The 25,962-nt window shown below is 42.5% G+C and overlaps 1 long non-coding RNA gene across 1 annotated transcript; it reads right to left on the reverse strand.

Moving 5' to 3' along the window:
• Positions 1–12,109: 12,109 nt before the first annotated feature.
• Positions 12,110–25,641, reverse strand: LOC124417748. Its single transcript, XR_006938548.1, has 3 exons — positions 25,282–25,641; positions 13,830–13,906; positions 12,110–12,214 (listed from the first exon to the last, which is right to left on the reverse strand). It is a non-coding gene; the product is annotated as an uncharacterized LOC124417748 (long non-coding RNA).
• Between the last annotated feature and the right edge of the window lie 321 nt (positions 25,642–25,962).

Here is a 25,962-nt window from a genome sequence, read left to right on the forward strand (position 1 = left end):
AATCCAGGTAATCTGATTTGCTGCTGAAATGATACACATGGATTGTAAAATCCCCAGATTTCAGGTGTCTGGATCATAATTTCAGCACTTCCTGCAAGCTATTCACTAGCCTGAGTGCCTCATCAGTACAAGGCATTAGTTAACTTCTCAGTTATCGTCCTCTCAGAAGAGCATCAGATGACTGCTTTTTTGAGGCACTCATCCCAGATGCTGGCTGTACAATTCACATGCCTATTGAATATACTGTCTGGCTTTTAAAAGGAAAAAGCATTAGGTTATATTTGCAGCTCTGTAACAGTGGGAATTAGATGTGTGAATCCTACTATCATGCAGAGGAGCTATGTAACTAAGTCCCTATTAAGTATATGGAAAATTTGAACTAATCAGGCCTTCACAGAGGTACAATTTGCAGGGGGCCACTCAGTACAAAACATATTATGACTTTTCAGGTTCATTCTCTCTTCCATGAATTTTAGACTTTTTGCCTTAGTTTGACCCCATCCTGCTATTTAAAGGATGTTAAAGGCTTTGTTCATTGCAATTCTCAGCCCATAGCTCCCATCCCACCTTTCATCTCTGAGAAGATAAGAAAAAAGGGAAAGAAAAAAAACCCCTCTGTCTTCTGTAGAGTCATGTGGCCAATGCTAACGCTTTCCACAGAAGTGTCTCACCTGGGATGTTTTACTTGCTCCCCTTCTACTGATGTTGTTAAAGGTCTTTGGAGATACTTTTGTTTCATCCTTCTGTTCTAGTTGAGCAAGGGTGATGACATACCAGCTGAAATGTCTGGAGGCTTGTTAGCAAAAACCCTGTCACTGGGAGGGATCAAAGCATTCTTGTGCAGAGTCCTTAGGGCACAGATCCTGGCAATCCAGCTGGACTCAGTGCAGCCTCCGCATGGCCTTATGTGACAAGCAGCTGGATCCTCAAGCTACCAGACAGAGTCGCGTTCTCAGGATGAAATGTATTTCACAAAACCAAGGGGTAAAATGAGCATTGTTGCCAGAAAACCTTGCTTATTTTTTTTCAGTATTTGTTAACTATCAAAAATGGCAAAAAATGATGTTTACTAAGAAGAAGGAACTGGTTCTTTTCACTGAATAAAAGAAGACAGAATGAGGACTGAAGCAAACTCGTTGGCATACATCGAGTTTTTGAGCAAGATGGGAGCAGGGAATAATTCACTGCAGTGAGGCCAGCCCTCCTTCCTGATAAGTAATGGTTTTAAGCTGAAAATAAGCCTGAGACTGACTGACTTTCAGATGTATATGCAACCATTGCAGCCTAGCTGGAGGATGACCCACAGATGCAAGCTGCCTGTACATCAGTAATCAAATAATTGACTAGCTGACAGCTCAGTCCAGTATCTGGCTTCATGCCCCTGCCTAGACAGGAAATGGCATTTCCTGCATCTTGATAAAGCAGATGTCACTTGGTCCCTCCAGCAAAATACAAGGCACTGGGGGCATCTTTAGGAAAGGTTCCTTCCCACGCATGCAATATTGGCCAGTTTAAAATATTCCCTGTCCCCCCCATCCTCTTCCTGTATAGCTTTATTAGGTAGTAGCTTTTAGCAGGCTAGAAATTCAAGGGAAAAGCTTGTACAACAGATGATGTCCTCGTATATGACTAAGACTGCAGCTGTGCTGCTTCTCCTCAGCAGTGCTCCTGCTACTATCCAGGCTGTGTCCTTCCCTGAGGATGCTCTCCCTCCTGCTCAGACACACAGATCCTTCCCAAGCCTGATGCAGGGGCTGGTGGGATTGGGGTTACCTGCAAGGTAACAGCATTCTGGGCACCTGTAGTCTTGAACAAATTGTTTTCCTATCTGCCTCAGTTTCCATTAACTTATCCCAGAAGGGATCATGCTTCAACAAGATCACATGATGGGTCCTACACTCCGGTCACAACAACCTCATGCATCACTACAAGCTTGGGGCAGAGTGGCTGGAAAGCTATGCAGAGGAAAAGAATCTGGGGCTGTTGGTTGACAGTCAGCTGAACACAAGCCGGCAGTGTGCTTAGGTGGCCAAGAAGGCCAATGGCATCCTGGCTTATATCAGAAATAGTGCAGCCAGCAGGAGCAGGGTGGTGATCGTCCCTCTGTACTCAGCACTGGCAAGGCTGCACTTTGAGTGTTGTGTTCAGTTTTGGGCCCCTCACTACATGAAAGACATTGAGGCCCTGGAACGTGTCCAGAGAAGGGCAACCAAACTGTGAGGAGTCTGGAGCACAAGTCTATGGGGAACAGTTGGGGGAACTCAGACTGTTCAGGCTGGAGAAGAAGAGGCTCAGGGGAGACCTTTTTGCACTCCACAACTCTCTGAAAGGTGGTTGTGGTGAGGTGGGGGTCAGCCTTTTCTCTCATGTAACAGCAATAGGATGAGAGAGGTCTCAAGTTGCACCAGAGGAGATTAAGGTTGGACATTTGGAAAAATTTAACCTCCAAAAGAGTGGTGAGGCAGTGGAGAAGGCTGCCCAGGGAGGTGGTGGAGTAACTGTCCCTAGAGATGTTTAAGAAACATAGAAATGTGGCACTGAGTGACATGGTTAGTGGGCATGGTAGGGATGGGCTGATGATTGGACTAAATGGTCTTAGAGGTCTTTTCCAATCTCAATGATTCTATGAGTCTATGCTTCATGAGGCTTACAAATATAAAAATAGTTGTTGGTACTACACTAAATAAAATGATTGATGCTTTCCAAGTTTGATCTCACGTTTGTGAATAACTTGAGCCTTTATCCGGCATTTTACTATGTAGATATGTATTTAATTTACATAATAAGATATTTTTTGTGTTGCTTACTTCACTGTCACCATGCCAGAAAGCAGGGTGCACAACTGGTTGGGATCTGTCAGAAATATTGAGGAAGTAACATACAATACATAAAAGCCTCAGACTCTTCTGTTCCTATGATTAGTTTCCAGCTGGTTTAACTCCTTGGACCAGCCTACATCAAAATCACACAGAAGCCACATGAACAAAAGAGCAAATGTGAGGAAGAAATGTGGGAATATCTGCACCCCAGCCTGTACATCCTCAGCAAAGTTGGGAGCAGGCTCCCAGCAGACCTCCATCTGTAGCCTTTCCCGTGAGGAAGGAGGTAGCTCAGCTCTGGCTCTCCAGGGGAAATCACAGCACCTCCGCCTTGCCAGAGCTTACTGTCACCAGACTGCTTTGCCAGGATGCATTTGGGACTGCAAAGGAGATGCTCCCTTGATTACATATAAAGAATTTGCATTACCAGATTATTCCCCTAATCCATCCAGCTCTGCATTCTGTCTCTGACAGCAGCCAGCACTGCTTCTTCAGAGACCAGAGTAAAATCCTCATTATAGACAATTTTACAGCTAATAAAATCCTAAAAGCCTGTGCGCAGAAAAATCCCTGAGGTTTTCACATTAGGAGTTTGCCAGAGTTAGAACTGAGAACTGACCATAGGATTTGGTCTAGCAGAAAATGTCAAACTCCCGTTATCCACAGAGCTGAAGCTACTAATAAACAGTGAAAACACAGAAGTGTAACCACAGTTATCTGTCAATAACAAAGGCATATCCTTAAATAATATCACCCTTAGAATTACATTCAGAGGAAAGAAGAGTACATCATCAGCGGCTGTCGCTTCCTCCCACCTGAAGAGCAGATTTCTGCAATCATCTCTCCAGGACGAGCACTGCGTGCAGAAGTCAGGATGCAAAACCCCTGTGTAATCTGTCAGGCTGGTTACAGCACTTGGTATGCTGCAAGGATACCACGCTGAACTTAAGGAGGCAAAAATCGATTCATAAACAACTTTTAGATTTGATAACTGTCCAAATGTTCACTGCTTCGGTGAAGATAATTGTACTTGCATTCATTTCTAAAATCTATGGCCAGGGTGAAAATGGGTATCATTCAATATCTCATCTCTCAACGGCAGCTGTAAATATACTGGCTGATCTATAAGGATGGCTTGGATTTATTTTTTTTGTATTGTTTCTCCAATTAGTTTTTCATTGCCTCTTGCTTCTGTTACTCTTCACATCTCTTTGGAAGTAGTTTTAATTTACCCATTCCCTGTAGTACAAGCGTGTCGTATGTTTATACCACAGCCCGTTACCACCCAGCACGATGAATGCAAAAGGCTCAAGCTTGTTATGGGAATTAACACATTCAGGCAACACCAAACACTAAATGATTGCTTTGGAAGGCAGAGGCAAGGCAAGGCCTAGGAAGCTTTTCATTCCTTATCAATAGGACTGACAGAGATTTCTAGGTATGCCTTTGGGCTGGACAATTGTTTAGGCGTAGTCTGTAAAGAAGTGACAGCTGACTTCTGCATGGTCAGGAGCAACACCAAGCACTCCAAACATTTAACAACAGCACCATTCCTCAAGAAGTGAGGTTGATCCATGTCAGCTGTGCCCAAGTCCAGTGTTGCACTTACTGGCTCTGCCCCAGCTGTGTTCCTGCCCCCTCCTTTGCTCCAGGACTGATCCCCATACAGCTACACAACAAATTCATCTGGGAGGTGGAGGGGGGATGCGAAAACTAACTATAAAAGTAAAATGAATGTTACAGGAATATTCACTTGTATCAGATTGTATGCCATGGCCCTACAAGCAGACCTGGAAAGACAAGGTGGGATCATAGATTTGGGAACAAAAGAAATGGAGGAATCAGAGAAGCCCTGTTTTAAACTAGTTTATGTGGCGTAGAATGTTCTCACTTGTTTCAAGGGACTTACACTACTTTTGGTAGGCATGGAGATTTTAAGATATACCCCCAAGTCCCTGCATGTCACAGTGCTTGGGACCCTTATGCCTCCATTGGAAAAACAAAATGTACACCTTTGAGGGAGAAATCTGAACTGACTTGAGCCTCTGGTAACTCTGAGAAGAAAGAAGGGCTCTGGGTGTCTGGTGTCCTCATACTGGAGTGGGCCAGAAAGGCATCTGCATGGACTATGCCCATGCGTCCCAGCTCCTGCAATTCCACTTGCCTAGGCACACCTACAACCCTGTGCATACTTAATTACTCCATATTTTTATTTATTAATTCTCTCCACTACTTTTACTGACCCACCCACTTGAGTAATTTGCTATCCACAGTCTGCAGAAACCTGGTAGTCTGTATTACTTAATGACATTCCACAAAGCAATTGTGGCACTATGGCCTCTGTCAGTATAAATGTGTATTCCCACCAGGTAATTGCTAGGGCGGCAGATCTACCCATATGGGCTTCTCAATCCCATTCCTGCATCACTACTTCCTTCACATGGGCTGCAGGAAAGGCTGTGGTGAAGTGGCAGGACCAAGCAGAAAGACATGGCACTGCTTCATCTGGCTGTGTTACTGCACACACACTGCTTGCATACATGAAACAATGGCCTAAAAAAAGCAGGCATACCACTGAAGGCTCAAATTTGCTGTCTGAGGATCTCCTGCTCCTCTGAAAACATTGTTTAAGCATTCACAGAACAGAGGAGGCTGTAACACCAGAGCATTACACCATCCTGTGTGTATCAGAGCTACTTCAAAGAGGAGGAGAACAACTGCCATCTGACACAATGCAATCAGACCTCTGGCTTCTCTGCCATACTCTGGGATTTAAGGTCTTTTTCTCTTTTCTAACCTTCAGTACTCCTGCAAACCTAATCTCTCTCTTATCCTACACAAGCATGTAAAGGTTAAGCCTGAGTGACACAAAGTTCATAGAGAGGCAAGCATCTATTATTACTTCTAAGCACCAAAAGTCAACTTGTTTCTCTACTATCCTCACGTTAATGTTTCACCTTTGCTTAACACAAAAGGGTTCTGCAAAGCAGAACAAAAACACTTGGAGGGGGCTGAAGCAGTTGCATTCCTAGCTAGCCTTGTGTACTGTGTGTAAGGTACAAGAAAATGCGGCATCTTTTCTTGTGTATTAACCTGATTTGGTATAAGTCACTATGTGGGAAACAGTGGTTGTAGGGGAAATGCAGAGATTGCAGAAATGCCCTTACCTGTTTCCCTCTAACCTTCAGGCTGATGACAGCAGTTGCATGGTGTTTTATTACTGCCCAGAGATGGCCTAAATCCTGGATTAAACAATCACAGCCTGGATTGCAGACTGCAAGACATTCCTGTTCAGCACAGTGCTGCAGATATCCATCCTGCTGTCATTTCTGTTTAATGATAAACGCCTTTTCTGCTTTGCATTGTGCTACATACAGATGTATAAATAAAAATAATAAAAACAACAGTAAAAAAAAACCATTATGGGTACAAAGTCAGCTGCTCAAAGATTAGGAAATGATTGGCTTACGATTTTCTGTCCTCCTTCCACTTATAATATTGGCATCATTTATAAGGCCACATGCTATTTTTTCTGATGAAACCTAGTGCCTCACTTGGTGCAATAGATGGTGCCAATGCTCAGCTGTGCAATATGTTGTTTCATTCCCTGCACCTACCATGTCATTCCAGGCTTTGCTTAACTGTACACTAACCAAATCCCTTCCGTGTGCATAAAATAATTTATCTCTTGGTGGGCTCTGCTGTGATGCTCTTCAATATGCCACTTGAATGCTTCAAAAGCAGAAGTTAATTTGTCTCTAAATTAGAGAGGAGTTTCAATTCCCACTATTTTCAAGATGGGAAGCAGATGAAGTGATGCTGCACCTAGGAAACACAGCAACCCACCCAAGGATGCCCTTGCTCCTCATTTCATCCCATCACCTCCAGGGCTGCACTACATGCCCCACTCATGCAGAAGTGGGCACCCACCCTAGAAGGGCTGGAGGAAGGCAGACAGCTCGGCTACATCCCTCTGCAACCAGATCAGCAGCAGCAAATACCACCTCCTCCAGGTTTTGTTGGTCTCAGTGTTCTTCCAGCTGCCTGTCTCTTTTATTTCACCCTCAGGTCTCAGAGCAGCCTCTCCTGGCCTCGCTAGATCCTTCTGTGAACTCTTTCCTTTCTACTGTTCCTCTTTCCTCTCTAATGAGCTTTGTCGGTCCCTGCAAGCTTGTCTCAGGCATTGCACCTCCCTGTTCTCAGGTCTCATCCTGTGCCTCTGAGCAGAAGGGGGGATGCTGCCCTCTCCCTCCCTGCTGGAGTGCTCCCCAGGTGATTCTTTCCAGTCTTTAGTGAGCCTACTTGTCATTTAGTGTTACAGTCTTCCTCCTGCTTTTAACTTCCCATGTTCCTAATACTAACGTTTGGGCACATTTTCATATATCTCCCAGATAAAGCAGCTGTTTTTCTCCATTCTGAATCAGTTTTATTTTTCAAATTAAAGAATATGTAAGTATATATATACATACGTATGTATGTACGTACATATATATATATATATATATATGTACGTATACACGTATACACTGTAGTACTGAAGTGAGAATTGCATAACTCAAAACCAAAGTATGCAACCAGCAACATTCCTCAAAAAGCAAACGTGCCCATCAAGGCCATCACCTTCCCTCTGCCCATGGTTTCTTGTGATCTCACCGACGAACCCATCTCCATTCAGACCCCAGCTGCTCCCAGGGCAGCTGCACTGCAGCCCCATGGCACATTTTTGGGCATGGTGTCAGTGTGTAGCCAGCAGCTGTGCATGAAGCCTGGCATGTTGGACAGCAGGGCTCCATCTCTCCTCTCCCTGCTGTGAGCTCAGCTCACTTGATAGCCGACCAACCGAGAGGAGAATTGTTTTTTTCTTTTGTTGATAAGGGCAGGAGCACAGAGAAAGAGAGAACAATCAACTGATGTGGGAAGGAAGAGGAAGGATTTAGGGGAAATAGTGGTGGAAGAAAGCAAGTAAGTAAATAAATAAATAAAGCCCACCCCAAATTTCTAGACAATATCATAGCCTACCCTTAAACCCTGCCTATAGCCTCTCACAGCAGCTGATAATTACATCAGAACAATCATAAAAATAAAAAGGGGGAAGGATGGGAAGCTGGAAAAGCAACAGCTTGAATCCTGAGAAAAAGTCTGCACTCGTAACCTGGTGCTTCTCTCACAGGCTGCCTGCTGCTAGTGCTCTAAGATAGCAATAACCTTCCCCACATCCATTTGTGTAGAAGCTGTCTAATGCAGTCAGCTCAGCACAAGGAACAGGCTGCAGCACCTCCCCCCTCCCCTCCCAGTGTCAGTATTTTGCCTTCCTCCTTCACGTGGCAACAAGAAGATCTCAAAGTATTCACTTAGTCTCTGCTTCTCTACCCAGGTCTCAGAAGTCATATTTCACTGTATCAAATACTAAACACTGGATGACATTTAATTTTCAGCACAGGTTATGTACCATTGCAGAACAGCCATCTATAGATATAACACCTTGATATGTGCTAGATACCTGAGCAGCAAATAACCACACATTTAGAGGAATACCATTAGCTAGCCATCCAGCTATTTAAACTGAATTAAAAGCAGCTTCAATTTTCACATTTGCTCCCAAATCTCCTAGCCAATTTGCAGCCTCAGTTTTCTTAGACACTTTTTTATTAGTCTTTTTTCTCATAGATATCACCCTTCTAAGAGTACAAAAGCTGCAACTTAACAAATTAAAACCACCTATTCTGGGAGGAACAGTGTGAGTGATCATTCTCACACATATATGGCACTGGTTGCCCTCCATTTTGATGGGCCAAAGCCTCATTATATTGTTTGGAGCTCACCTCACTGTGAACATCTAAAGCCTTCAGAGTCCAAACAAATGCTCAGCTTCACTCTAGCTTTCAAAGTATAAGCCCCCTCCAGGGGTGCAGTTTATCTAAAGCAGCAAGTATCTCAGTGCACTTCCCCCTCCTCCTCCAAAGAGTAATCCTAATCTTTCTGGCCTCAGACTCCTAAATATAGTTGATTCTTTTCCTCATCTCTCGGGTGACAGCAATAGGATGAGAGGTAATGCCTTTAAGTTGCACCAGGAGAGGCTCAGGTTGGATATTAGGAAAAAAAGTTCTCAGAAAGAGCAGTGAGGCAGTAGCACAGGCTGCCTAGGGAGGTGGTGGAGTTGCCATCCCTGGAGGTGTTTAAGAAGCGTGTAGATGTAGCTCGTGGGACATGGGTTAGTGAGCATGGGGGGGAAGGGTTGATGGTTGAACTGAGTGAACTTAGTGGTCTTTTTTGGACTTAATGATTCTATGATTCATGCAGAGGCATCCAAGGAACTTGTGATGGTCAGCCCTTGCATGCTTTTTCTGCTCCTGGGCTTCTGCACTAATGACTCGAGCCCTTACAATGAGCACCAGAACAGCTGTGTTTGGGTCAGATCAAAAGTTCAGCAAGTCCCGTACCCCCTCTTAAACAGGAGGGGATAGCAGATGTTCATTATAAGCTGCTATCAGTTTACATTAATATGCCAGGCTGCACAAATCACAGCTGAATCCTCTGATTCATTGTCTGTCTAGGAGGGAGCTGCCCTTGTTAGAACCCTCACTCCTGCAATTGGGAGTAGTTGCGGTGGAGAGAAGGTAATCTTTAGCTGCACTCTTCCACATGTTTTAAGTGTGACCTCTCCCTTTTCAGTCATAAGCTGAGCCAAGCCTGCAAATGGATATAGATATATACCTAGCCTCATTCCCCTGCTCCTGGCCCCAGAAATGAAAGTATTCCCTCTTAAGCTTTCTGTATAATGTAGATATAGCTAGAAAAACAAAATGTGATTGAATGCATAAAATAAACAGTAGAATTTTAAAAAACAGATTCTTTTTTCATATTTGTCATATTGTTCATATTGCCGTATTGAGAGAATTATAAGAAGTGGAAAAATAGTTGGTTATGATGGTATTTATAACTCTCTCCCCCCCTCCCCCCTTAGAGGACAGTTTTACACATTTGAAGGGATACGAAACCTCTTAAGAAATTCACATGGATTGTCACAGTGCAATAGGCCATGGACGCACAGCTTCCCATACGAATAGGCATTATCATTTGGAAATGCAACTGGATGGATTGGATCGGTATCGGTAAGGAATGGGAATAGATTGGTTACCAGCAAACAGTAGGACAGGTCAATATTTTCACTTTAAACTCATGAATGTTATGGGCAAGTAGCATATCTTTAGCACTGGGCCTGACACCATCTCCACTTTACTCTTACTTTGTCCAGACTGGTGGTGAAGTACAGGAGAAGAACACCAGCCAAAATGTGAATGCGGTATTAGATAGAAAGATTTCAATTAAAGCTACACTCTTGTAATTTGCTTTCATCATCAAAATACCAGGTGCTTGGACAAACACAAAAACTCTCAGTACATCTCTGAAAGCAATTACTTCCCTCCACTCTGATATCCCTGCATCCTATTTTCCCATGCGTGGAACCTAGTTTTTTAGCCAAACTCCCTACTAAATAAAAAAGTTTTCCTGTTTTTACAGATGTGTAAATAACGACACAAAGTAATGAAGAGAGGGGCTGAGGAACTTCTGTGTACTTCAGTTTTTAAAATCCATTATCCTCAACTATTGCAGCATTTTAATTCTGTATACACCTTCTGCCTTCTTTTTGCAACTCCGCAAACATAGAAAAATACTTAAAGGCAAAATTCATAACAACAGTGCACTGGAACTACTGCCAGCTTTTAAAAAACATTGTTTAATTGAAAAGTTGTAAAGTAAAAGCAAGTAAATGAATTCCTGAAATTTTCTGCATGAAACATTTATAGCGAAAAGCTCTCTTCCATAAAGATAGATGGAAGGGCATCTCTTATATGCAAAAATAAAACAGTTTACTTGTTCACAAAGCTGACATCTTGTAAGCATGCCTCTGGAGAACAAACTGGGAGACAGAGCTGCAGAAAGATGCAAACTTGACTTGCTGAAGCATTTCTGCATCCATGAGTGACCTATGGGAAGGGATGGGGAGCCAAAGGTGGCACTGCGATATAATGAATTAACCTGCCTCCTCCCATCTGAAGAAGCGTAAACAGAAACCAAAGGGATCTTTTTCCCAACGACAATATGGTATGCAAGGTCACATGGCCTAATATTTTAAGAGGATTATTGCTAAATCTCCACAAACTTTGAAATGGCCCAACCAAGCCTGTGAGCTTTTCAATTTAAATGGGTGCACAGCATGACTTCTATGATCAGCTGGAATTTGGCAGGAAGAGATATAGCAAAGTGGACTAAAACAATTCAGTCCTGTAGTGAGCTGTGCAGGAGGTGGAAACAAAGTGGGTCACCAAAATGGTTCAATACTTGCGTACAAAGTTTGTACAAAAAGGAAAAAAATCCTTGATATTTATTATTCACCAAATCAGAGGAAAAATTTCTGTAGTTTTGTTTCATTTCCAGGAGAATTGCAAGAACTCCAGCCTAACCGGAGCATCACAAACCACTTAAACAGCACCTCCATCACTCTCCAAAAAGCAGTTCCCTGAAAACATGCAAAGCATACAGGAGAAAGCCCTGTTCTGGATAGTTAAGAACAGCCTTTCACCAAAACATCTCTATCTAAGCCTCAGCCATTATCACATGCAAGATGCATGCAGAGTAAATCTATTCACCAGATGGGGAAAATTGCTAATTGTCCTGTAGAATCCAGCCACCAGCTGGCAGGCAGCTACCATCACACGAACAAGAAGCAATCTCAATAACCACGCATAAAAATAGCAGAACAACATGCATTCAACCTGAACCATCAATTGTCGTTAGGGGCACAGCTGACAAAAAACAAAAAACAAACCAAAAAAAAACCCAAAACAACAACAACAAAAAATGCATCTGCTCTGAAAACAAAGCCTGTAAATTCATCTGCCTGTGTTTTAGGAGCACTGCAAAGCACTTCTATGCTAAAAGCTGTGGTAGTAAAGTGGCCAGGGAGCTCCATTCCCTGTAATGTAGATGGCTGCCCTTTGAAGCTCAGACTTGACCCCCCACGTATGGGGAGATGTGAACATTTGTTTTCCAGAGCTGTGTATCTCAAACACTTGAGCCATCGCAGTACTGGGTAATTACCCAGGAGCTGGATTGCTGCTGCATAGCTGGAAAGTTTGGAAACAGTTAACAGTTTTGGTGGGAGCTTTAAACACAGAATTCTCCTAGATCTTAAGTAGAATTTCATTTTCTGAAACAATGAGAATGATTTTAATCATTTATGGAAAAGACTTGCAAAGAAGAAGCTGATAAACCTGATAGCTCTGTACCTGGCATCCTTTTGAGCAGAGACGCAGCTTTCCTTTTCCTTTGCCACAGCTGATGCTTTCTTACAGCTCTTGCATGTCCATTTTCTTCTAGCCTTCTTGTTGCTTCTACTAAAAGAATTGTTGAGTTAGCCAAGGGGCCATTGGGTGCAATAGAAAACTCTGTGGTAGAGACAGTTAATTTTTCAATAGAAAATGTGAAGAGCTTTAGCCAACCGCAAGACCGACTTGGAAGGTACTGTTTCATGCATGCAAACTTAGACACTCTCAGAACCTCTTACGAAAACAACAATAACAAAAATATTCCGCTTCAAAAGTTTGTCGGATTTTTTTTTCTTTTTAACGTTATTCAGTGCCAGAGTGTGTGCAGATGCTTCCCCTGCAAAACACGTACAAGGCAACAGGACTGGGAACTGCACAGTAGGCTCAGGGTTCTCCAGCTGCAGTTCATTAGATCAGATCTCTCCCGTACACCTGTTTGTCCCTGAGAGGTCAAAGCAGAACTGGTTTGGTTTTTTAAGGTTGGTTTTTTTTTTCTAAAAAAGCACTCAGGGAAACTGCATTTTTAGAAAGCACAGTCAAGTAAGCAAGATTCTACATAATAACCCAGTTTTAAGCACCTATCTGAAGATCTTAATTAGCACATTCTGCTGTTAATTTCACATATCCCCTCATTGCCTTCAGTATCTTTCTGGAACAATTTACAGGCAACTGCATCTATGTTTAAACCCATATCCATCTAGGCAGGATATGATTATGATTATTTATGATTAGTTCTCGAAGCATTCCCACTAGATCAGCGTATGAATGCTGAAAAGTTAACTCCCTGCATCCTTGCCACAAAACAAGGCCCCAGCACCCTACAAAAATAATGAATGGTTCCTCCCAACAGGCCATTTCTAAATGGTAGGGTTTTTTTTTTTTAACTTTTCTTACACACTATTCTGCCCTGTACTCTTACACTGAACACCACTGGCTCAACTGCAGCAGTCCTAGGCACCATTTACCTACAGTCTCAAAAATCAGGTGAGGTGATCATGGAATCATAGAATGGCTTGTGTTGGAGTGGACCTTAAAGATCATCTAGTTCCCACCTCCTGCCACAGGTTCAGGGCCCCATTCAACCCAGTCTCGAGTGCCTCCAGGAATGGAGCACCCACATTTTCTCTGGGCAGCCTGTGCCAGTGTCTCCCTCTGAGTAAAGAATTTCTTCCTAACATCTAACCTAACTTTCCCCTCTTTTAGTTTAAAGCCATTCCCCCTTGTCCTATCATTATCAGACTGTGTAAAAAGTCAGTTCCCTTCCTGCTTATAAGCTCCCTTCAAACACTGAAAGATCACAATGAGGTCTCTCCTGAGTCTTCTCTTCTCCAAGCTAAGCAAGCCCAATTCCCTCAACCTTTCATCATAGGAGAGGTGCACCAGCCCCCTGATCATCTTTGTGCTGCTCATCTGGACCCATTCCAAAAGATCCGCATCCCTCCTGTACTGATTCCAGTGCCCAAACTGCTTCTCTCTTCCAGAGCAATATATCTTTCTGTGCACAAATGATACTGCAAACTCATGTTTAGCATTTCCTGGATAATCATTCCCCAGGGCCATTCTTAAGGCATGCTGTGATGCAGTGCAGCATGTCTGGCAGTCTACTTTCAAACTGGTTATTTTCATATATGAGTCACATGAAAATAGAAAGACTTTCATACCTTGAACACCACATACTTACAGAGCAGTCAGCATGGATTCAGGAAAAGCAGGTCCTGCATGACCAAGCTGATCTCCTTCAGTGATTAAGTGACCCACCTGGTAGATGAAGGAAAGGCTTTTGACATAGTCTACCTAGACTTCAGCAAAGCCTTTGACACTGTCTTCCACAGTTTGCTCCCAGACAGGCTGGTAGCCCACGGCTTGGACAGGTACACTCTTTGCTGGGTAAAGAACTGGCTGGAGGCCCAGGCCCAGAGAGTGGTGGTAAATGAAGTTAAATCCTTTCTGATTCTGTGATTCCATGACATTATTTACCAGCTTATTTTTACTTTTTCCATAAAAAATGACAGAAGTTCCACCTTTCCAAAAAACTTGCTGCCTCCCAGGCATCTTTGTTACCTCAAAGATGGATACACTAAGGGGGATAAATACAGACATTTTTGAAAGGCCCTGAGATATGTAACTTAGAATTATATCTATTTTTGTTTCACAGCAAAACAAAATAACATCTGGAGGAAGGAAATATATTTTCAACATCAAAGAGGCACAATACTTCATACTAAAATTACAATATATTGAATTTGTATCCATCCGTAAAAATTTGAAGCACTAGCTTCTGCTGTGGACGTCCAAACAGTATCTTTATAGAGTAGAAAATATTTTCTCTTATAAATTTACATGATATCAACATAATCCCATCTAACAAAATGCAAGAGGAAGAAAATAAAAGCTGTGAAATTAGCTTCTCTGAGGTCAGAACTGCATTATGGGTAGCAATTAGAAAATGCCTGCACGAACCATGAACCAAGTGAGCAGATTTAGCATATCACAGTAATTAATGAATCTGCATGTAAAAGATGATAACAACTCTTTCCTCAAAACTACTCCTTGTTGGCAGTGCAGCAAATGTAATCGAAGTTCTTGAGGCCACAGAGATGGTTCTCACTGAAACGTGGAGAGAGGTGAATGCAGGTGCCTTGTTCTGTAATGGAAAGACTGAGGTAATGCCCTCTGCTTTTCTTCAGCTTGACCTTCCTGGCCAAGGGCATCCTATCTGCAGCTCTGGCATGTTCTGTGTGCTATGTTCCTATCAAGATACATGTGTGTGTATATATATATATGTACACAATTAAATTCCTTTCATCCTCTCATCACCACAGTGGCATTTATGGATAAGTTTGTTATCTAGTTGGAAAAAAAAAAAAAAAAAAAAGTTGGGAGAGAACTAGCAAAGGGAATAAAAATAGAAAGCTGAAAAATAAGACAAAGTGCAGACTGGTTTGTGACATCCAGAATCTCATGCTGGTGTATTTCCAGACAATATCAAAGTTCCTCAGGCCATGTTCACATGCTAGAGATAATCTGTTGGGAACAAATAGCCCTCCTCCTCACTGAGAAGCTGCCACAGGGCTTAGAAAACAATCACACACAAGAGAATTAAATAAAATGATGAGAAGAGGATAGAGACCAGAACATCAATAGAAACACTGAACCAAGAGAAATCAGAGGGGTCCGGAGCATCACCACCCTTTGAAAGGAAGACAAAGGGAGAGGGCTAACAACACTCAAGGGAACAGCCTCTGCTTAGATGCCCAGCAAAGGCTGGAGCTTGAGGTGGGTCCCTGCCACAAAGAAATTGCTTTTCAAGTTGCTTTCCTCTGTTCAGGCAATTGGCCGTTCTTCCCGATAAGAAGAAGGAGCTGGGGAGTGGCAAAAGGGCTAATACAGAGAAAATGAAAGCAGAAATGAAAGAACTGGAAGACTGTAGCTTAATGTATTGGGGGAAAAAAAAAATAAAAATCATACACTCCTGTTTTCTGTCTCCCATCAAAGAGACAACTATCCAGGTATCCAGGGAATAAGTGAATCTCATCATATCAATGCCCAGGTCTTGTTACTAGGAGGAGTTACAAGGTCAAGAGTCTGCCTGAAGAGAGATGAGTGGAAAACTGATCTGAATAGAAATATCTAAGCATATTTAAGAATTAAGATTCATTAAAGGAAATTCCTCCTTTGCTTTCTTATTCCGTTATCTCCAATGTCACTGTAGTTCTGCTGTGGGAGGATGTGTTCCTAAGGGTCTTTTTCCACAGGGGGTTCTGTCTTTCCTGCTGTGGCTTTTTCTCATTAATCACCCCCAGCCTCTTCTCCCTGTCCTCTAAATGTCTTCCTCAGATGGACTGCCTTTGTCCCTCCTGCTGAGCCCAGCACAGCCCAGCTGCCTTCGCACCTCTCCCCACCTCCTGCGGCCTGCACAACCATGCCCTGCCGCTCCGATCACTCAAAACCTTCACACCCACAGCAGTCGGCTGTGGAATCCTGGAATTAAACACGATAGTCTGCAAGAGAGAGATTAGAAGAGGGCTGAATGTTCACACCAAATCGAGCTGATCACTGCAGTGTACCATTCAAACAAGGGAAGGTGGTGGCAGGAGTGTGTATGCTAAACATATTGTCATGGGGATCGGAGGCCCCGCTCATTAAAAGCCTTGCTGCTCAAGAACAGTTGAGCAGCTTTCTTTGGCTCTGACAGAGCCTGCTGCTTGTCTGCCAGCTGTCATACTGTCCCTATCCGAGGGAGCTTTTTCACTTGGAGTTCATAAAATGCACTTCTGAGCAGTGCTCTTTGCCTTTATAACGAGACACATTATACTGTGCTGAAGACATTTTCAGATGTTCTCAAGGAAAAATAAATCTCCAGAGAGAAACTTTGCCTTCAAACTGAAGCTGTGTATCTTTTCCTCAAAACTACATAGTACAATGCTGCAGCAAAGTATGCTGTGGTAGGTCTTTACCGGTTGATTTTGTCCCCATAATGATGAGGCGTGTATGTGCTTTGTTTAAGAGAAGAAAAAGCATTAGCAGTTTTTCCTGCCTGTAGTACCCAAATACTTCATTCTGAACATCTACCACTAGTATAGGACAAAAAGTGGGTGGGAGTTCTTAGTATACCAGAATTTCATCACCAAAATGTGTCATATCTTTACAAACCATGAAACATACTATACGTTATATCTGTGTGTGGTTTTACCAAAACCAGCGGAGGGGTGAAACTGTTACTGTTTGCTATTCAGTAGCAATGGTGGGACAATGTATTTTTAACATCCTTGCACTTGGATGATACATAAGGAAGAAAAAACACATACATTTCAACATAAATAAGGACACATGTCCAAGGTTTCCAACCTTTTGGCTTGCCTGGGCTGCATTGAGTGAACAGGAAATGTCTCAGGCTGCATACACAAAGGTTGCTCTGACAGTAATGCCTCCTATTTATTTCCATGAAAACCACAACTAGTATAAAGAGCACAATAAAACTATTTGAGATAGCAAAATCTCAGCTACAAAACACTACTTTTCAACATAGTCAGAACCATTTAGCTATGTGCTTTTACCAGATGAACATGAGCTGCATGCCAGGCTCATAAAAATCTGCACCAGTGAAGGTGCCCCACTCTTGTCACCACTGCTGAAGCACATTACCCTCGCTGTGCTCACACCCACTGTTTGGTCTCCATAAATGTTCAGAAAGTATCAGTGGATGTCAAGGGTGCCATTTTTTCTGCATGGAGGAGTTCAGTGACAAGCTTCTGTTTCATCTGCACTTCCATGTCAGACTGCCCCTCTGCTGCCATCTGTCACATGGCAACAACATAGAATGGAATATTGGTGGGAGAGTTCTGCCATACTCCCCACCGCCTACCACCCATACTCCCATACTGCCACCTCCATGCTCTCCCTACTGCCATACCACCAACATCTGCTTCTGACATTGTGGGCCAATATGATAAAATAGGAAGCATTACTTTCAGAGCAGCCCTCATAAAATATATAATATTGTTCATGTAAAAACATAAAATATTGTTCATGTATACAAGTAATAAAACTTGTTTTAATCAAAAACATGGAATTAATGGTGTATGTGACCCTGCTTTTGTGAAACTAATGCATCAATATCTGTTTTGGTGTCAGTGGCTGCAATTCTTAGTGAGTTCTCAAAGTGTTCATCAGAGATTTTTGATTAAATTTTACTCTTCCTGTGCTTCATCCTTGAAAGTAGCTGTTCACAATCATGCGTACTGCCTCAAAGTGATGACATGAATAAGGCGTGACTATGAAATGAGGAATGTTTTTCTCTAGTAGGAGAGGGCTTATAGAAGTAAAGAGACATGGTCAGATTTTTGAACTGAATGTCTGATTGCAACTCTACACAATCCATTTCAAAACTCCCAGGTAGTATATTTATGTTGACTGAAAATGGAGTTGCAAACATACAAAAAAAACATAATGATTTTTTTTTTTTTTTGTGATCTTGAAACCTGTTCTCAAATTCCTTTCTCAGAACAAAAAGCAGGGTTGCACATTTTTTGCTGTTCACAGGACTGCATTTAGACAATGAATCAAAATGCGTACAGCGATTAGCTATAACTTGAGCTGGCACCGCACTGCACCTTCCCCATGCCCTGGTTCCATCTCAGACAGTGTTAATAGCACAGTGACGTTCAGCTGCTGCTGAGTGGTGGGTGCTCCCCCAGGGCCAGGCAGGGGAGGTGGGGCAGCAGCTGGGCCACAGTGCCAGCTGTGCCAGGCCACATGCAGCCTGCAGCCCGTGGGTTGGATAACCCTGAATAAGGACAAAGTAAACCAGTCTAAAAACTTACACAAACCACAAGTGGCTCTTACTTCAAATACATCTCACATGAAAAGGGAACTCATCCAAAGGTTGGTTCCAGACTTTAAGGGCACTCTGTGCAGAATACAAGATGCCCCTATTAAGTGGTTGAGGCTTACAAAAGGATAAGTACCAAAAACCAGAGCAAGAGAATCTTCAAGGGAAACACTGCCAAACCAGATTCAGGTTAGAAAGAAAAGAAATAATAATAGCCAGAAAATTATTGTTTTACAATTATTTATGACTGTGCTGAAAAGAAAAGCAGAGTGTCAATGCTATTTGCACTATTAAATCATTGCCGAAAGCATACCTATTGTGTTCTCACAACTAGGAGTCAGAAAGCTCATTTCCCAATCGTTTGACGTGTTCCCTGTTAAACTTTCACACTTGCCTGAGAAATCTTATTTCTTTGTTCAACAGAAGAGACAGAATATTACCCCTAAAACACTCTGTCGAGGTGCTTCTGACTGACTCTTCAGAAAGGAACTGCATCCAAGCATCTGACCTCCTGACATCGTAGGCATCTGGCATCCTGAGTGGATGCAGTCACTACTATGTAATTACACAAAATTGAGGTGGCTTTCAAAACTTCGGTGCTTAGAGGAATTTTCCAGAGTCCCTAGTAGGAAAAGTGAAGAGCAGGTATGTCAGGGAAGATGGCCACAAAGCTCCCGCATTTGTTGCTTGTGAACAGATTTAGATGGGAGGTGTCTGCTGGAACGTTGCACTGTCAGTGTGGTAGAAGCTCTAGGAGTGTGTAGAGTGTGCTTTGTCTCTGCAGTTGTGTTTGAGTTCTCAAATTCCCAGGCCATCAATGAGTATCTCCCAGTCATGGAAATACTCTGGCAAGCAGCTGCAAAAAGTGACTTACCTGAACAGGTAGGGAACTGTATCATGAGCATATGATCTAGCATGTTAATTATGATGTGGTACTGGAGAACTTTACACAGAAAAACCTAACCAACCACGATTTTTCAGGTGCAGAATGGGACAGACTTTCAGTAGAAAGTATTTTTCTAGTCTAAGAAGTCCTTCTGTGGGCTTGGGTTCATGACATGTAGATATCTACTGCCATAAAAAATAAGAAGAGGATATGTTTGACATTCCTTCACCCCTTCCAGTGCCTTGGAGAGGCTCTAGAGACATATGACAGGTTTTGTCAAATCCTGCCTTGCATTTATGCAGCCAGGTGGTGTAGGCATGCAGACAGACAGATTTTCACCTTATAAAAGGAATCGGTAGGCTTTTAGAACCTGATAGTTCATTTGCTGGAGCTCACTCTTTTGCAGTTTTTCTTTTTTTTTTTACTTTGAAACATTCTGTAGACCTAAATGAAAAGTAAATATAATTTCTATAGTTCCATTTCTATGTGCTGCACATGAGCAAGGTTCAACAATTCAACTAAGCAGGAAAAGCTGGCAAAGGATCCAGTCTAGCCAGACAGTAGCCAAAGCTCTTGCTTTGATTTTCTGAATTCTTGATGAGATAGGCCCAAGCTATCTGGAAAGATACTGTAGATATATGGAAACAGTGAACTTCCTTTAGTCTGCAGTAACATATAAGATAAGGAGATGGGTAAATATTTCAGCATGCATATAGCAGGTACCTTACTGAGTTAGTTTCAGGACATATTGGATTTCTTCGCACGAGTGCATACCTTTCCTGCACTGTCAATACAGTTGTCAATACGACTTGCATTGACAGCTTGTAGTAATTGGCATCCTTGTTCATTTTCATAATATGTAAATATTTTGAAAGGCTTTGCCACAAAAGGGTACAACTTCTTGGAGAAAGCCCTCTCCAATGGACAGTGCTGATATTCATGAACCACTGGACTATAGACGCAAGAGATTTTAATGAATAAGTAATATATAGACATATGTAACTCAATTTTGTTTATATATATATACACATATATGTGATCCATACAAATATTTAATTATATCCCAACTCCATATGAGGTGTTAACCAGGAAAGTCACGAGTGGGACAAATAGGAACTACAGCTTGCTCCAAGAGGCAATCTAGACACAACAATTGTATCCTTTTTTTCCTCCTTCAAAATCTGTTTATTCACATGACTTTTTTTCCTTACTCATATTCCAGTCAACTGTGGCACAAATAAATACATGAAATAACAGAGTTTTCCCTGGACAATGCTGAATTACCATCTACTGAAAAGGAAGGTTGTTTTGAAGAAATTTGTGACAAATGCAAGGCTGTTGATCTGCATAGGCAGAAAGACATATCATGCCCATGCCAAGTTTTATTTGTGTATGTTTTTGTTTTTTCACTGTTTTGTCAAGTACCCTGGAGCATAGTTCAGTGATAGCGGGTAGTGTTTGAATGAGTGAGTAAAGGATGTCAAACTGAGCATACAAGAATGAAAGCATTGGCCTCATCTGTGGAAGATCTGTTCAATTTTAAAAGCTAATTCAATGGTACAAGCTTTCCTTCAGCTGGTCTGATGAAAGAATGCAAGCAGACTTTTTCTCTTCTTCCTTTTTTCTTCCTGCTTTTTGAATGTGTGGTGCAGGCCCCCAGGCATCTGTTCACAGGCTTTCCCTTTCCTACCATGTAGAAAAAGCTTCTTATCTGCCTGAAAAATTGAGTTAGGACACCATACCATCCTAATTAGCTATAAAGGAGTTTTCTTGCTTCCTTTCAGCGCTGGGCATGCCTTTTTTTGAGTCTCATGCCTCCTAAGCCTCCCTGAGCTACATTGCCTCAGGACACTCTCAGCCCAGTACAGCATGGTGTGGGATGATCAGCTTTTGCCTCTGATCAGCACTGGTCCTGTGAGAGCAGGCAGTGTGCCCCAGGGAGGATGGGGAGGGCATGAGGCAGAGAGGAAAATGCTGGCTGCTAGGGATGGATCCGTCACCTCCTCATTAGCTTTGTTTCCAGCCTGCTGGCCTGCAGAGTGACAGTCTGGAGGTCACTTACTGGTCTGGATCTCCAGCTGCGCTCATCGTGACACCTAGTCAGGAGCAAGAGATGTCTTATCTTGTTATAATTGGATCAGTCTTCTGGATTGTCTGGGAAATGGAGGAGTTCTGTAACATTTTAATGTATATTCTGATACCGTGTGTACTTATTTATCTTGTCACAAGTAAAGTGACTTAGTCATAAAGAAAGATAGGAAAAAAACCTAAATCCTTCAGAACTTGCCGGATAAAAATGGCCTCCTTGAATCAATCTTCATCCGACAGTAGTGTAATTATGGATTATTTACCAAGATCCAGTCTCCTACTCAGAGCACAAAAATTGCCAAGGTGCCTGTTGCTAGTAAATTAGATAACACACAGGGTGATTTGTCATTATTACAGATCATTAGTTCTTTTCATGTTTAAACTTGCCCTTTCCAAAGACAGACTTTTTTGTGGGTGTCTGGAAGATACAATGTGCTTCAGTCATGACTCAACTGGTGTGTTAATCATTGCACTGGATTGATTCTCTGTACTCCCCCAGAAAAGAAAACAGCATTAGAAGCTTTATAAAGTGAGGGCAAAGAAAGAAAGCCACAAATGGACAAATATGACTTGGCTAACAGAGATAGCAAGGGAAGGAACCTGATCAGCAGCCACAATATGAAAGCTCTTTCACCTGAACCTGTGACCAACACTTTCTCCGTCCCTTGTATCCCAGGCCTTAAAAACACATCTCTCAATGGGGGATCTATGAAAGCCATGGAAGTCTAACAGAATTGTCTGAACTGGGCCCCCTGGAAGTGGTGGCATCCTAAAACCCTTTTCTTTGCGGGTGGGAAAGTGTTACTGTGCTGCCCTCTAACGCTCACAGCCATGCATTCTCTCACAGATGGGAAGGTTTAAGGTTAGTCCTGCTGAATAAGCACAACACCGTTTTTTCGTCTGCTCTCATTACATAAAATTGAAAAAGCAAGGCTTTATGCTAAATTCAGTGCCACTTTTCCATTGCAAGCACACTTGTTATTATGCAGTGAAAGCATGAATTACTGAGCGCTTTGGGGCTGTAATCCAATTTGTGGATATTTCATTTAAAGTGTGCCATGAGTGAATTGTCCCACATTGATGAATTGATAGGCCCTGGGCTGATAATGTCACTGAGAGGTAAAATAAGGCAAGTCAGCATGATTGGAAAAGATAGGGGAACTTTTCTTGAAGGAAATCACGATAGACACATTGGGATCTTGTTCCTTTAAATTTTAGACCGTATAAATGTGACTCTTCCTGCACTGTTGTAGTTTGCGGAACCATTTCACGGGGATCACTTAATCTTTTTCAGGAGCTTCCCTGCCCTGAGTTTCTTATTGTTCTCCTTCTGCATCAACTAAAACCCTGTCAAAACTTAAACCCACTATCCTAATCCAAGATTGACCGCCTGAGCTCTGTGCTTCTGTACATCCTGTTTTGCTCTTAAATAGATACCAGCAGCTCCCACTGCTCTTCTCCCCTGCAGAGAGGTGCAGGGTGAGGGTAGGTGCTTTGCAGCATGCAGCCCGCTCCCGGTGGCACAGCCTGACCTTGCAGCTGGGCAGCCTCACAACCGCTGCCAGTGTGGGGCAGGAGCAGAGAAGGGAGGGATGCAAGTGGAGAATGTAACATGTTCACAGAAACCCAGTGAGGGACAGGGTCTAAATGAGCTTATCAAGCAGCATAAATATTAATCACGTCGTTTAAGCTGACATCCTGCCCCATCTGCAGAGCTTCGCCATAAGAGGTTTCTCTAATAGGGCATGATGTCTCAAAGCTCCTTTTATTAATAATTAAAATGTTGTATCTTGAATTACCAGCCAGTTCATGGAAGATAACGCTGTGTCAGCAGTGTCAGGCAGGGGAGATCCCAGTGTATAATGCTGAGGTGAAGGGGTTAGGTATGCAGCATTCTGCCTTTCTCTTCATTATTTACATTTCAGTGCTTCCTAAAAGCCATGAGAGCATGCCCTCCTTGTGCTAGGCTCTACTCTTCACCCCTCTTCCCATCTGCAAAATGAACGTGCGTTTGCTTATCAAGCACTTTGATTCCTACCAATGGAAAGCATCATGTACAACCAGGCCCAAAGGCTTCTTTGTCAGAGTATATTATGGAGTTATTAAATGCTAGTGCCAGCAAATCTTGTCTTCTCTATCCTCAAACTGTCACACGCACAGATTAAGAGGTAGTTCTGCAAAAATAAAAGACATATTTAGGAGTGTTGAGTGCCCTTCAACAAAGGAGGGACAGAAGCAAGCACAGCACAGTGACCCAGCAATGCCTCAGGCAGGAGAGCTGGTGGGCACAGGACAAGCAACAGGCAGTGGACTGGGAATGTCAGTGCTATGTATTGGTCAGAAAGGTGGAAAAGTGTGGCACTGAGTCATCCTATGAATTGAGGCATAGAGAGATGGATGCATGTATGACCTGCAAACAGTCCTCCTTCAGGGATCTGAGCTGCAGGGAGCGCAGAAGAATCGTAATTAAGAGGGAAGATATAATCAATCCAGATATTAAATGTTTTAATTGAGAATTTGTTCTGTTTTCCCTTTGGAGGCCAATTTCCATCTAGCAACAGGCATTAAAGTCTGTGCAAAGAGAGATCTGTGGCTACTGGTGATCTGAGCCTGCATGGTGTAAACCAGAGCTTAGTGCAAAGACATCCCAGACAGTGGCAATCCAATCATTAATGTTCTCGTGCTGCAACCCATTCTGTGTCAAAAGAATGTCAGGAGGTGTGGCTGGAGCAACCATGACTTGGATGGGCTGTGACAGTGGTGTCCCTGCTTCTGGTCCAAAATGTGCAGAGCTGCTGAATTTGTTAGCACCTGCAGGTGGGTGCATCTTCACCGGCCCCAGTGTTCACATCAGAACAAGCAGAGTTCACACAAAGGTGTGTTTGAAACCCCTGGTGTCAGGCATCTCTCTTTGTGCCTAGGATGGTGCAAAAGCATTTCAGAACTGAGCTCACATTATTTACAAACTAACGCCTTCCACGTTTTTAATTACTATACCGAATTATTTTACATGTTGGGAAGGAAAAAAAAAGACACCAGTGGGAGCTGAAATAGCCAACAAAGATTTGAATGTGCTTCCAGATTTTTCCGGGCATAGAAACTTTCTCCAGCCATAAACTTACATTTATACTGAAAGGAACGCGTGTGCCAGACTTATTAGTCAAGAAATCAGGAAGAGCAAAAAAAGAAAAAAGAAAGCAAGAAGCAGACGCTGATGAAATTGTTTAGAAAAAAAAAAAAGCTGTGCTTAGTATTAGAGAGCAGGCAGTACGATGAGGCAGTCACATAAAGTTGAACCTTTCCATTTCTTTTTTTGGTAACAATTCGAGTACCCGTTGTCACCTTCTCCGCTTTCTTTTTGTCATTGTTGTCTAATTCCCTGTTCACATGATAGCTGGCACACAGGAGGCTCTTAGTCTTTCAGCTAGGTGTTGTAATTGTTTGGAAACAAATTAGATTGCTAAACTGAGGGACAAGAGAATTAAGAGACACGTCTGAGGTCACGCTATAGGTTAATGGCTAATCACAGTTTGAATCCAGGAACTTCTAATTATTAGACTTTTGCTGTAATCGACTGTGTTGTCTCCTGCAACTCCGGAGTGCTATAATATCACTTGGAAATTGACGTAAGGGTTGCATAGGTGAAAATTAAAAATGTGGTCAGGAAACAAAAAAAAAAAAAAAATTGAGCTATCAGAAATCACTAACAAGCATCTAACACTGATTACTTCTTAAACAAACAGTCTGGATTCTACAGAGATGTATTTGATACCCTCAGAACAATTAATCAACCCACAGAAGTGGCAAGTGTCAGTAATAATAACTTACCTGCAGATCACAGGATTCCCAGTGAAAACTGTGCTTGTGATAAAATCATTCTGTCTTTTGTTTCCTTGGCGGAATCTGTTGGCACTTACTACCCTGCTGAGAATGTTACGTGGGAGAATTTCTGGAAGGAGGCAAAGTACTGCTCTCTTTCACCTGTCTCCTTCCAATTAAACCTCCATGGATTTACGTCTTAATAAAAAGGCAGTTATACTTTTTTTTTCCAATTCGTCTTTGCTGTTAAAATCCACTACTCCAAACATAATAGGTACTGTCTGCAATTGCTTAAATTAGGCATAAACATTTATTGCCTCCCTAGCTAACGAAAACAACCTTACTGTTCATAGGAATGAGGAAAATTCCACTCAAGGTCAAGTGCCCTGATGTTTTCAGGCAGCCTCATTACCTACATTAGCACTGTAGAAGATGAAGCAGAACATCTGGTAGTGCCATAAAAATGATAAAAATGTATGTATATTTGCTTTAGCTCTCATGCCAACATTCAGCCTGTCCTCCCATTTGGGGTCAACACTCTGAAGAACTGTCAGAGTCTTACTGTTTCAGGTTTAGCTCAAAAATATTTTTGGTTTCTGCTATTCCTTATGTCTGAAATAAAATCACAGGGGCACTGAAACTGGCATTCCTTGATCCTTGTCAGCACTATCGGATTTCAGGCAGAGATGA

This window comes from Gallus gallus, chromosome 2 (genome assembly GCF_016699485.2).
Source record: "Gallus gallus isolate bGalGal1 chromosome 2, bGalGal1.mat.broiler.GRCg7b, whole genome shotgun sequence".
Taxonomy (NCBI): domain Eukaryota; kingdom Metazoa; phylum Chordata; class Aves; order Galliformes; family Phasianidae; genus Gallus; species Gallus gallus.